Here is a 12,943-nt window from a genome sequence, read left to right on the forward strand (position 1 = left end):
TCACAGCACATTACATCCAGGCTCCCTGTGATTAATGTGCTGGGTATCCATTTTTGTGTTTATGCCATGCACAAGTGTGTGTGTGCTTGTGTGTGTGTTTTAATGTGCTTGGCTGGGTCTATCAGCCAGACTTTAATCTAATCTGGTAGTCAGGCCTGCCATGGTGACCTGTAATGATTTAGAGCTGACCTCAGCTCTCTAACTCAATACACTCTTTCCCACTTAGCTACAGCGTGCATGTGTGTGTGTGTGTGTGTGTGTGTGTGTGTGTGTGTGTGTGTGTGTGTGTGTGTGTGTGTGTGTGTGTATGTATGTGTAAGAGCATGCTTGCTTATATGTCAATACAAGCCTATTAACATATAGACAGTGAGTATGTGCTTGTGTGTCAGGATGCTGCCTTGACTTTGCCCACCACCTGCCTTGCAAATACACTCCTTGACCATCTCATCCACACACACACACATGCACACACACATTCATGCAAACACCACACGCATGCATCCCCCACTCCTTTTCTCTCCACACCTGACTCTGTCTTTCTTTCCCTCTTTGACCTTCAGTTTGAGTTTATGGGAGTAACCTCCAATCCTATAAACAGACCACAGTCTAGTGCGCGTGCACACACAGACACACACAGACACAGACACACACACACACACACACACACACACACACACACACAATGGTTATTGGATTCATAACTGGGAGACTCCTATCCTCCTGCTCTCTGTGCAAGATGAGAGGTGTTGAAATGAAATTCTCCTGCAGAAAAGCTCTGCTCTTACCTAGGATTTAGAAAATCTCTCTCTCTCTCTTTCTCTCTCACTCTCCCTCTCTCTCTCACACACACACACACACACACACGTACACACACCTACACCCTCCAGGTAGCAGAGGCTGTGCATTGACAGAGAGAGAAAGAGAGTGAAAAATAAGTAGTGAGCGAATGAGAGCTGGAGAAACAGAGAGGGATTACAACGAGGTACGCTGGGAATGGTAGCAGGATGACAGGAAGAGGAGCTATGAAGGTACTCAAAAAGACACGGGGAGAGCCGAGTTTCAGACAAAATTGATCTGTCTATCTCTAAGGCTGAAGGGGGGCTAGCAAGGTGACCAAGGGGTGGTAAATGGGTTTAGAGGGAGGAAGTGGGAAGCCAACAAACAGCAAAAGAGAACTCAATCTGTTCTCATGGCAAAGCAGGTGCATTTATTTTTTCCTAACACACAGATAAGTAAAATACTTCAACAGAACAAGTTTTCTCCCAAAATGATTGTAAAATACCATTAATCTAAACAAGTCCTTACACATGAAAATAGGTAGACTGTGCTGTGCAGATGACCCATAGCTTAAGATACATGAGTCATATGAATGTTTTCTGATCTGCATCTGCTTAAGTTTTCTTCAGTTTAAGCAACTTAAACTACTTGGCTAAGTTGACAATGCCCCCCACCTCAAGGTCCATTTAGTAACTGCTCTGGAGCTTTCTGTCACAGGTGGCTTCTGGGGCTCCAACCTCAAATGTTTTCTCAAAAGCCCAAATCCATGCAATTCTCTGAAGAAATCTAACATAAACAGCATAAATGTTCTTTTCTTGGCCTGATATTCAATTCAGAGTATTGAAGACCACATTTATTTGGCATTGCAGGGTATCCTTAGTTTGCAATGCAGCCCAGATTATTATGGCAGCAATTTAAATGTAGCAGATTTGACAGATAGACATTTATTCTGCATAGTGTAACATTAATAATAAGTTTTAAGATTAGTGATGCTGTTTACACCAAATTCTCACTCTGCTTATGTAACTTAAAAATAGGGACATCAGGCAATTTTCTGCCTGTCTTTAGGTGGCAGGAGTGAAAATTAGTCATCGACATTGTGTTATGTTATTGTTAATAAAAAGACAACTGGAAAACAGATAAGATAAGATAGGATGCTGGCTCTACAAGATGATTTTTTCTTTAGCAAGTATCGTCTTTTTTTCCAAATTATGTATGGATTTTTAAGTGCTCTATTGTCTGATATGACTTGAAAAAGTAGTGCATATACAGTAGCTGCAGCAAATGGGAAAAATATCCTCTCAAGGGAGCATGACCCTGGACCTTGGGATGAGTCCCAAATGTTTCCACTATCTGGCTTTTCCCCTGCTTTTAGTCATATCACTTATATCTTCATCAGAAGATTGTTCAGTTTATCTAGGAAGTGTAGATTTTTAAATTTCCATTTTCCACATTCATCTAACCTTAGTGTCACTTTAGCAGCTTGTTTTCAAGCTTTCAGTCACACCACATGTTCTACATCAGCATACAGAGTGTGTGCACTTTGTATTTAAGATAAGGTAAATATGATGATGTTTAAGGAAATCAATGTTATCCTGTGAATTAGAACCCCACAAATGACATTACCTTAATATTGAAAAGTTATGTAATTAACATAAAGTTAGGGAGGAAAGGTTTAGGCAAGTAACACGTCTGGTTTGGGAAAAGAAAATGGTGACGACATACCTAAAAATGACACAGAGTTCATTTGAAGTTCACACGGTTCCAAGCACCAGTCATCAAGGGCAAAGATCGGGGCCGCTACCCTTTTTACTGCCATCAGCACATTGGCCATGTGATCACAGCCTTCCAAGCTATGTGGGCTATGCACAAATTATTGGATCATCATTATGTGGGATATGTAGGTGTAGGTGCATTATTTTCCATAGAAAAATGTATGAACACTGCATGAGAAAAGCCTGTCTATGCACAATCATCCACCCAAACTTCTTTTCCAAGAGGTTTTTGTAGCATTGCAACAATATTTCAAGACATCTGGTTTTGCTTCTCGGAGACAAAAGTAATTATTCGGATGACATTTGTACAAACAAACAATCCTGTTGTTGTCTGCTTAGGTCAAGTTTCCATTTGAATGCCATTAAAATTAAATGTAATGTGGCAGCCAGTCAACAGTCAACACTCACCTTTACTGAACCCATTTTACAAGAGTCTCCCTTCCTCATTTGATCCTTATAGAGTTAGAGTGTAAACCTTGAGTTGATTTTTATTTCTTGTCTGTTGCATGCACCAATGACTCCTCTTGTAAGATAGAATTTGTAGTAGTAAATTATGAATTTGGATCCTATAGAATTACTGTGTAATTTCTCTCTTGAACAGTCCTGTTGAAGCATTGTTGACATACTGTATAATGACACACTGTGTATAAATTATTGGTAACTTTCTCTATTTCTGGCTTCTTTGACAATGCAAAGAAGTCTTATTGTTCCATTAAAGCTCTTTGAATTGCAGGTGCACAAACACAAAACAGACTTTAATGAAGCATCTTACAGAAAAACCTCACATGAAAAAAATTCAATAGACCCTCCAGCATCATGACAGCACAGTCGACAAGACAACAATATTAAAAGCAAACCCTACATAACCTCGTAGGAACCTGGTAATTTGTTTTTTTGCACCTAAACAGACAAGAATATTATTTAAACAATTTATTGCCATCCTGTCATCACCTATAACCCAACACTTTTCTAGGGCAACATGCAAACATGCACATAATATGCTTGAAGGTAACAGAAATACAAATTATGGTAGCCATAATTACAGCAGTACAATAAATAACAGCTGTAACTACTCCCCTGAGGAGTTTGCTTTGGTTATATTGAGACCACGATAACACAGTGAACCTCTCTATTCTCAGCCCGAAGCAATTAAACGGCTCCCATGATTGCGCCCATAAAACATCCTGTGTCTTTAACAGGTCCTCTTTTCTGTGTTGTTAAGCAGAGTCATTATGTCTGAAAATGGTTTTTGTTGATGGAGTGAGTGTGGTGGTTGAAAAGAGAACAAAAAAACTGCAGTTGGATGAATCCTGGTGAATGATTTCATAAAGTCTCTATTTTAATTATGTCAGAGTCAGGAGAACAGAGATGAGGTCACAATGGCCCTCTTGCTCTCCCTTGCTATCGGCCTATCTTTTAATTATCCACTACTCCTGTGTGGAAAGCAGAGGGTTGGTTTGGAAAGGCAGAGATAGCAGGGGCTTACATTCCCTCATCAGCTGCCTGCCAGAAGTGTATGATGATTTGATGATTGAGTCCTCTCTCTCGCTCTTTCTCTCTCTCTCTCTCTCTCTCTCTCCCTCCCTGCACTTATTATGTCTAATATTGCAATAGAGAATCCATCTCTCTTTGTCATCTTAAAAGAGTCTCTTAAACCCTTGTCTCTCCTCCATCTCTCCCTATACCTTCACCATCACTCTTTTGCACACTATATTCACTTTAGGGCATTGAAATTCATTGTACAAAGAGAAAGTAACATGACCTGAAATGTTCTTTTGTTCCCCACAGGGAGAATGTATTAGTCAGATGTGAGAATAAGGGAAAATGCCCGCACAGAGAACAAAAAAAAAACATCAGAAGGACATGTGAAGAATGCCGAATGCACCTTCGAAATACGATCTGTAGACAACTGGATCTCTGTTGCAAGGATACATTAAAGGAAAGCGTCACGAAATGTGTCATCATACCATGAATCACTCTCAATGGTTTGATATTTACCTTGACCCATGAGCCTCTGCAGCTTATTGACTGTGCATCTGTAATAGAAGACCCCTCTTGGTAACGTCTTCTAAAGCAGATTGCTGTTAAGGATCATGTTGTGTTTTGAATTTTGAGATTTTTAAGTAATTTTTCTTACCATTTTAAGAAAGAAATTTTCTTTTCATTTCTGTAGAATGCAGAGATCAATAAGATGACACATGAAACTGGCTTTAGTTTTCTAATCCATCACAGAGAATGTCAAGTTTACAAGAATTTTTAACAAAGTCGCTTTGTCTGTGCTTGTTATTGCAATTTATTTGTAGTTGGATTTTAAAAGTCTGCAATACACTACCACACAATGACAAAGGAACTTTTCTCAAGGTCTATGAGTTGGACTGTCAATGGTCCAATGACTGGAACATTCTTTTTTTTCCACATTTTGTCACAGTTTGTTCATATTATAGATTATAAGAGCCTCTTCTTGTTTTCTGTCAGTGCGGTGGCATTTTTTGCAATGAGATTGGTATATAATGCAGACAAATTACACAGCTCGAGGATTTTTCACAAGTCTGCTAATTGATTGCCATGAAATGGAAACCATTTTCTGCTTTGAATGACAGGAAAAATGTAAAAGTAAACACCATATATTAGAAAATGATCAGAAAGAACATTTTGTTTGTGAAAACTTTGGAATACTTTTTTAAGGAAATGTCTTCAATCTTCCTGATTGTTTAATGTCTTATATTCAAACTTCCCTAATGAACAGATTCACTCTTACACATCAAGGTAGTCTTTAATTGTTGTCTTGACTTATTATTGATGGTCATTTGGTCAAGATAAAGTCTTTCTCAAAGTCTTGCAGACTCATTAAACAAAGTGATTTTATTCCTACTTGTTATAATTTGTTGCTTTGGGAAAAGCCCTGGGCATTACTAAGATAATGCCAAGGGGAGCCTTTTGCATTGTATTTAGATGCAGATGGGCTCTGTGGCAAGGTTTGGGTCACAAAACTTGTTCGTAATGGTTAGGATAAGACAGCAGATTTTTCTATAAAACACCTGGCTTTAAGGTGTGCAAACGTGGCGGTAAGAAGTAGTCGGCAGTTAGATTTAGGCAACAAAACTACTTGGTTGTGGTTAGGAAAGGATAGTGGTTGATGTTAGTCATGTGAGACGACTCAAGAAAAGGGTCAGCATTTAGAGTTAGGTAACAAATCTACTTGGTTATGGTAAGGAAAAGATTTTAGATGTCACTAAAAAAACAGCTTTGGGTGCCACCAACATTTATTCCAGTGTTTTGACTACTTCGTAAAGACTCATTTTAAGGCATCATATTTTGATGTTGAGAAAAATGTGCTGTCTGTTTAGCATTTGGCCTTCCTCTATGACAAGAGGCTTTTCAGAAACTCCACAAGTCATTGTGTTTGTCGATGTGTGAGGATATCTGTGTGTGTGTGTGTGTGCGTGCGTGCGTGCGTGTGTGTGTGCATTGCACTTACTATGTGCTTGCCTGTTTACTGTAATCTGTAATCTATAATTAATCATTGTCACTGTCCTAGAATCTGGGCTTTTTGTCTCGCAAATGTGAATACCTACTCTACAATCTCTCTCTCTTTCTTTCTCTCTCTGTTTCTCTCCCCCTTCCTTTCCCATGGGGAGTGTCTATTTTAGGAACCTGATGTTCTCTGACAGCTTTCACACATTTCTCTGTGGCATTAGCACTGAGAAAGGCACACACACATACACACACATTATAAGAGAAAGCATGCATTCCTATATAAAGGAATATTGAGTCTCTCTAACATTAACATTTGCAGACAGTCCTCAGGACATGTCAGCTGCACTCGGGTAAATTAGCCTCTGGACAAACACAATGAAATACAACACAATACAAAATGATCTTCTAAAAGGCACAGTGCATTACAACACACAATACATAACATTAGCACACAATACAATATGATGCGGCACAATACAGCACTGCTCAATATGAACCACCACAGTACATTATGATAAGATACACAGCATTATGTACATTTTCTCATCCATTTAGTATTGAGTGCACTCGGGCTGTCTCTGCTAGGGGTCTGCCAGCCATGGTGATATGATATCATGTCATAGTTTCTGTCATAACTTGTCAAGTAAGATTATGGCCAGCGCCAGACATGACGAGGGGAAATCACATCCTGAGGCTTCGGTACAGTGTGTGTATGTGTTTGTGTGTATACAGTGTATGCAAAACCAATGCAACTGATAATTCTGAATACTCAGTCACAAATAGTGCACACATACATTGCACACATACATTTGTAGAAGACAAAGACAAAAGAGTGCGAATGAAACTTAAATGTCAATCTATAGCTCAGGAAGTCAGAGACTAATTACACTCCTCTGCTGACACAAAGACGTTCCATTGGCTCTTCCTTTGAATCTCCACGGCTACCTGACAGGATACGTGATATGAGCAAAGCCAGAGGGATTAGTACTCAGTAACACACTCACACACACACTCACACACACTGACAAAGACACTTATGGAGAACCACATGTTCTGGGAGAAACATTATACAAAGTGATCCCAGTCACACATATGTGCCCATTCACACATGAAGTTTGTCACACATGAAGGCTATATTTTGTCATTCCGTTCACAGCTACAGTATAGAGACTAATATACTGTGTGAGAGCACCCCATATAGCATGTGATCATTTGACATTTTGGAGCTGGAGCTTTAGCTATTGAGTGTTTTTTTTCTCTCTCTTTTCCCAATCTAAAGTCAGGAGCTGTCCTGCTGCTAGATTTAAAGCATCGTGACAAAAAAGGAAACACAATGTCATGTTTCTTGGTTAAAAATTGTGCTGGACTGCAGTACTGACAATGCTGTGTGTTTATGCCTTTGTACAGGGCTGTAGCACCAAATTCTGGGCCCTATAAAGCATGTGGGCCCCCTTCCCTTTCTCTCTTGATATGTCTCTCTCTTGCACCTTTTGACAATTTTTTCAAAGTCAATTTGCTTCCTTTCCTTTCCTTTCCTTTGTTTTTTGATACAAAGTTCAGTCTTTTAACAGGTGTCTTCAGCCAATTTTAATTTAGTTATTGCACCAATTATTTAGAAATTAAAAAAGTACAAGCAAAACCATACTTTTCATTCCAGGCGTTTTGGGCCCCCCTTCTCAATGGATAAATCGTTCCACTTTCCCCCCACTATGACACCCATGCCTGTGTCTACAAATATGTGTCTCCAATGTGTTCCACTGTGTATGAAGGTCATCAGCAAGGATATCCAGAGTAATTATACACTCTCTCTTCAGCAAGCCAATCAGAGAAGGCCATGCCCGACCCTTGACAGGTCAGAGTTCACTGCTCTCAGCATGGTCACACAGCAATTAACCTACACATACTGTACTAGCTGTCTTGCCTCCTCACGCCCTGTCTTTCTCTCTATTACACACACACACATACACACATTAATGCACATATGGATGAACTGCAACTGATGCAGATCTGAACTGCATGTCTCCCTCTCCACTCTTTTTCCATCTGTGCCCTTCTAAATGGGGTCACTTTTATCACATGGAATATTTTAGCAGAGTCATTTGCACATTGGAGAGAACCGAATGTATTCTAGTGTGTAAACCGGGTTTCATGTCAACCTTTGTCAAATATTTTTCCTGCATGCCACAGAATCCCTCTTTCTCACCTTCTCTCTCTCTCTCTCTCTCTCTCTCTCTCTCTCTCTGTCTTTCTCTCTCTTTCTCTCTCTCTCTCTCTCTATCTCTCACACACACATGCATCATCCAGTGTGTGATTTTCACCTGTTCTTGCAGACACCTGCCATTTCAGGTTTGCATGCACTGCATTTTTTACACAGCTTGCAAGCAAGGACGCAGCCTCATGACACACAAACTATCACACACATGCACACACACATCTACACACTTCATTCATGCTTGAATTCTCTGATATGTGATTGCCGCAAGTCATTAATTATTTGTGCTCCTCTCAAAATCTATTTTACTTAACGACAAGGACATACGCTCGTCTCTTTCTGTCTCTCTCTCTCTGGTTCATGCACACACATGTCACACACACGCACACACACGCACACACACACGCACGAACACAAAACACTGAAAAGCAGCTCTATTTCAAACATCTGTTCATCAAGTAACCATTGTAAGACTGACCATTTGTACAGCTCTGCTAATTACAAAAAAGAATTTGATTAATTCATAATCATCCACAAGACATTGTTTTTGTACTGATTTTCAGTTCTAGCATTATATACTAATGCACACATTGAATACTAATCATTTAAAGACTTTCCATGAAAAATTAATGCACAGCATGTAAAATGCTTCACAATGAAAGAATCCCACAAACCTAACACACACACTGAAAGGAAAAGAAAGAGTGAAGACACAGTTGTGTCTTTTATGGCAGCTTGGCAGTATGAATATTAGATATTACACCAAATCATCATTTTTATTTATTCATTTATCTGCTAAATGTCTGTTTCTTATCGCTGCTAGCAAACCATCTGCTATTTGGAAACACAATGTTGAATGAAAGCACAGGAATGCTCCACACAATAGAACATAATAGAATCACATAGAATGGCAAACAGAAGTACGGTTTTACAAGCCTAACAAAAGACAATTAATAATTCTCTTTCTCCATTAAAAACCCCACATGAGACAGCAAAATGCACAAGGAACTGGTGTGTCTTATCAGTGTTAACAATATGTATGGCTGTATTTTCTACAGGGGAGTGCGAGACACTGAGAAACAGGCTGGTTCTGAAATACTGAGAATGTTTTTTTTTTTTTTTGCAATTATGTAGAAATTTAACAAAGCTCTTACATTAACATCACAATATACCTCAATTCAAAGCAAATCCTTAGAAATCATGTTTCTCCCTGAATTACTACATTGGCGACACAGAGATAGATGGGTGGCCAGACATACAGACAAACTAAGAGACAGATAAACAGGCAGGCACAGAGACACACACTGTCAGTGAATAGAAAGATACACCAACAAACTGTTAAACAAATACATTTTTATATTGAACATGTCTCAAGAAGCATATTTGAATTCTGTGTGGTTTACTCTCTCAGTTTGGTTTGTATTCAAACCTGTGTGGCACCAAATAACCACACCACAAGCAGAAAAAGCAGGCCGCCATCATCTTTTGAGTTAACTTCATTGTGGTCTGTTGGAAATCACCACAAAACAGTTTTAAGGATGTAAGGAGAAAGATGTCTGCTCTGATATTATAAACGCCAAACTGACAGTTACTCATATAAAACAACTAGCATTCTGAATTGATGTTCACATGCATATTTCATCTATTCATATTACTTCATGTATTCTTAAAACCAAAGGTAAATTGCAGAAATGGCAGTTCAAGTCCTGTGGCTGCTTCACAATAAAAGCCACCCTATGTTTCCCTGTTTGAACACTTTTTATGTGAACCAAAAAAATGTGATGTCTAGTTCAAATTAGCAGTATTTTAATCTTGAGTTATATACATTTTGAACATTTTGAAGAAAAAAAATCATGTTCTGGGTTAAAATCGGTAACTCAGCGTGATGTAAGCATATCGCACGAGTTACGTCAGTACGGGACAACTTTGCCTAAATTATGAGCAATATGCTAAAACAAAATAGATTTAAGGTTTTACAGAAGACACAAATTGTGGTCTTTTGGATGAAAGTCCAGTTTTGTTTCACCACGCCAACGCCCAACCTGCATGGACTTAATCTCTCTCTTCATACCACCTTAGTTGCTCTCAGTGTATTGTAAGTATTGCTGTGAATGGTTGTACATTGGAATGAACTGAAAGCTCAGTCTCGTAAAGTCTCTTTAGCGTCTCATAAAGATGCTAAAGGGTTGCCTTTGGTGTTGATATCACATGCTGAGGGTGGTGTTGAAGCGATGGTATTTGACTGCCTGGGAATGAGAATGGGTTGTTTTGAAGCCCTGAGTTTGGCATTTTGGCCACCGTCAATTTGGGTTTTTTTGAGCATGACGTGATCATGTTAGGATGAGAGTGTGGAGCTTTTGAGGAGTGAGGGATAGATCTGACTGAGAGCTTGAGGACACTGGCCTGGTAGAGACTTGTCAATCACAAGGGGGGGCTGCCTTAAAACATACCCTTCTTTATCTTTTATTTTACTTTAAATGGGACTATGATCTACAAAATGAACATCGTGCTTTACTGAAGAAGACTTAAAACTATTGATTGAGGCCTTAGACAAAATAGGAAAACATTTACTGAGGCAACAAATAAGTCAAGAAGTAGGGTCAGTCTTCTCATGGACTACTTTACTATTGGACTTCTTTTTACAACCAATGGAGTCACCACCAGTTGGTCATTAGAAAGTATTTAGGTTTAAACCCCTTAATATCTATACAGCTCCTATACTGTATAAAAAGAGTGAACAGTAAACATTGAGGTTGTTGTTATGGGATTATATGCTGCATCATTTTCTGTGTATGTGTGTGTAAGGTCAATTTAAATCCAGCGGGGGAATGGCAGACCCCACCACTAAACAGTAAACAGAAACACATGCAAGACAGAGAGACAGGCAGATGGACGACAGACAAGGCCTCAATTAAACTTTGTAACCATGCTACTGATCTAACAGTCCTGCTGCAGGCTCATAATTATTTTTCACCAATTTGAGTCATTGTGGCATTGTATCCCAGAAGGCAGTTTGAAGAGGAATGAGAAACAAATGGCATCCTCTCTTGTTAGAGGAATTTTCCCTCCTTGTTAACTATATAGATTTGGTGTGAAAATGTACATAGAAACAATAATTTGTCTCATCACGATTAATTACCATACTGCTCATTAAATTTGTGCATATCGCATTCTGCCTAGCCGCTCTCTTCTCCCCTCACCCTTCCTGCTGTAAAAATACAGAGCAGGGAAATTGCACCTCTGATGAGTATGAGGTTTTCATCCTTATAGAATTAGACTTCTGTGTCAGCTTTTTCCTACCTTGTCAGCTCTTTCACTCGACTGGAGGTAAGGCTGAGGAGATGAGGCGAAAAATTCTTTGGGCCTATTTCAGCCTTATAATGGGCTGCCGATTTCCCTGCAGCCACAAGGGAGGAGCTGCGTGGATGCATGCTATTTGCAGACCACAGCTGTTCGTCAAAGATATGATTATATGGAATGACACAGATACATCAGAGATTTTCATCTCAACTCTCACAGCATGACAACCAAAATGGCTCTGTTCAGTTTCATCTATCTTAGATCACACAAAGAGTGACGTGGATTGGAAGGGGAGAAAGGAAGATGTTAGATAAGGCAAAAAGATTGACACAGCTTGCTTTCCAAGGAGGGGATAAGACAATCCCATGCAAGCCTTGTCTTTGTGGGGATATTTTCAAAGCGTCACATACCCCTGTGTTGTCGAAAAGGCTGAATTCTGAAATGAGCAAGGCCATATAATTCGGCAGCGATGTGTGTCGGACGAAAGAGGAAAATCTCTAAATCTGCAGTTTCATGCAGCTCCGCCCTGCCTCTGATTCCTGCCGCTTTGCTTGCCAGATAAGATTCTGAACTTCAAATATGCAGTCAATGCTCATCCTGTTAAAGCAGAGATAGAGGATGAGGCTTTCTGAGTTGTGGGATGTTTCTATGTGGTATGTAGGCCTGCTCTGGAGATGGTGATAATGTAACATTGCATATAAACTCACACACACGTGCAATTTCTTTAAACCAAGAAAACATAGACAATGACAAGCAGAAACAGACAAAAACACAAAAAAATGCAACAAATCCCAAAACATTGAGAAATGCATGTGCACACACAGGATGCACCACATAGGTGCAGAGACCGTAAATGTTTCTCATCAGCCCTAATGCAGCAATTTCATCAAAGACAAACAACTGCAGAAATAGGTTACACTTTCATCCAAACTGTTTCTGATTCTCCTTAAACCTATTCTAAGTGTTTCATAATGAACATCCCAGGCGTGTCTGTCTGGAAAGCTGGTAATGGAATATTTATAGAATATTTCTGGGAATACTTGTGGGAAACTCTGGTTCTAACAAGCTTCTTTGTTCTACTGAGGCACAATTTCAGCTTTCCTAAGTTGCATCTCTCCCTTTGTCTCTTTCTGTGTCCCACTCTCTCTGCTATTCTCTCTGTTTCTGTCTTCATGTCTTATTGTATATACAGTATCTTTCTCTGTGCCTTCCTACCTTTCTCTCTGTCTGCTTTTTCAACAACCTCAAACCCTGAGCTCAGTCAGAACCTCAATCTGAACCTCATACCTAATGCATCACAGTAGTAGCCATGATATAACAGAAATCCCTCAGAACTCATCTATCCAGCAGGCTTTTCCTTGTCCATTGTATAGCAGCATAGAAGTCCATACAATAAGCTTGC

General features: G+C 39.5%; 1 long non-coding RNA gene across 1 annotated transcript in view; it reads left to right on the forward strand.

Moving 5' to 3' along the window:
* Window positions 1–6,386, forward strand: part of LOC148188246 (uncharacterized) — a 44,389-nt gene extending 38,003 nt beyond the window's left edge. Inside the window, exon 3 of the long non-coding RNA XR_015777905.1 lies at window positions 6,203–6,386. This is a non-coding gene — a long non-coding RNA (uncharacterized LOC148188246). The remainder of the gene's footprint in view (window positions 1–6,202) is intronic.
* Window positions 6,387–12,943: the final 6,557 nt, after the last annotated feature.

This window comes from Plectropomus leopardus, chromosome 11, assembly GCF_026936395.1.
Source record: "Plectropomus leopardus strain MGB_pleo_1.0 chromosome 11, ASM2693639v1, whole genome shotgun sequence".
Taxonomy (NCBI): Eukaryota; Metazoa; Chordata; class Actinopteri; order Perciformes; family Serranidae; genus Plectropomus; species Plectropomus leopardus.